We start from the raw sequence: 928 nt of genomic DNA on the forward strand, positions 1-928 counted from the left end.
TTTCACCGCACCCGATGAATCAAATTCTAACATTCATTTATTAAACACAAAAAATTCAATATTTACATTCCATGATATTTACAACGTAACGTAAGTCTATGTTTACGTATCAGTTATTGTATATACACAAACTGACAATTTACATTATTTGTAGATATTTAACCTTATAAATTGCAATATTGAATTAAGGTTTTATAACATTATAAATAATTCCGGCGAAGCACATAAATATTCAACAGTGATGTAACTTAAATGATTTGATTTTTGTCAAAACTTTGTTAATCACTCACGAATCAATAATATATGAAATAATAAATACATTTATTTACTAGATAAAATTACATAACATATCAAATTCAATTTTCACAATTTTTTATAATCAGCTAAATTCTAAATTTTCACGCATATTTGACGTTGCTTAGCGCTCACGAATGCGCTCAACAACTTCCATTATAGTCACATCAAACGTTTCGTGACTAATCTTAAATCTTACTTCAACTCCATCAAGTGTCTTATAATTTTTCTTTTTAACTTAATTACAACATTTCTAACGATCCTTAACATGTAATTTATCAATTATATAAACAGTTTTTGTATTGGTTAAAGCTAGAAGCTTTTGTTGCCGTTTTAGCCTTTTAGAAAGGAAATAATCGTTTGAAAAAGCTCGACTATTAATGATAAAATTTGAGATTTAGAATCCAATATAACATCTGATTTAATTGGCAAAAGAATTTATATATTCTGCCGAGAAACCAGAAATAACTTCATGTTTATATCGTTCAGATATTACAATTTACCCTCGACTTATATGTTATTAAACTAACTTTAACCTATGTTATCATACTTACCGTAGTTTATTAAATGTAAGTTTTAAAAAACGTTCTATAAACAAAAGCTTCTGCTTTTAAACGGACCCCATTCGAGGCAA

The sequence above is a fragment of the Battus philenor genome, unplaced genomic scaffold, assembly GCF_028537555.1.
Source record: "Battus philenor isolate CCGP_79_NKW_IND1 unplaced genomic scaffold, ilBatPhil1.0.hap1 SCAF_21, whole genome shotgun sequence".
Lineage (NCBI taxonomy): Eukaryota > Metazoa > Arthropoda > Insecta > Lepidoptera > Papilionidae > Battus > Battus philenor.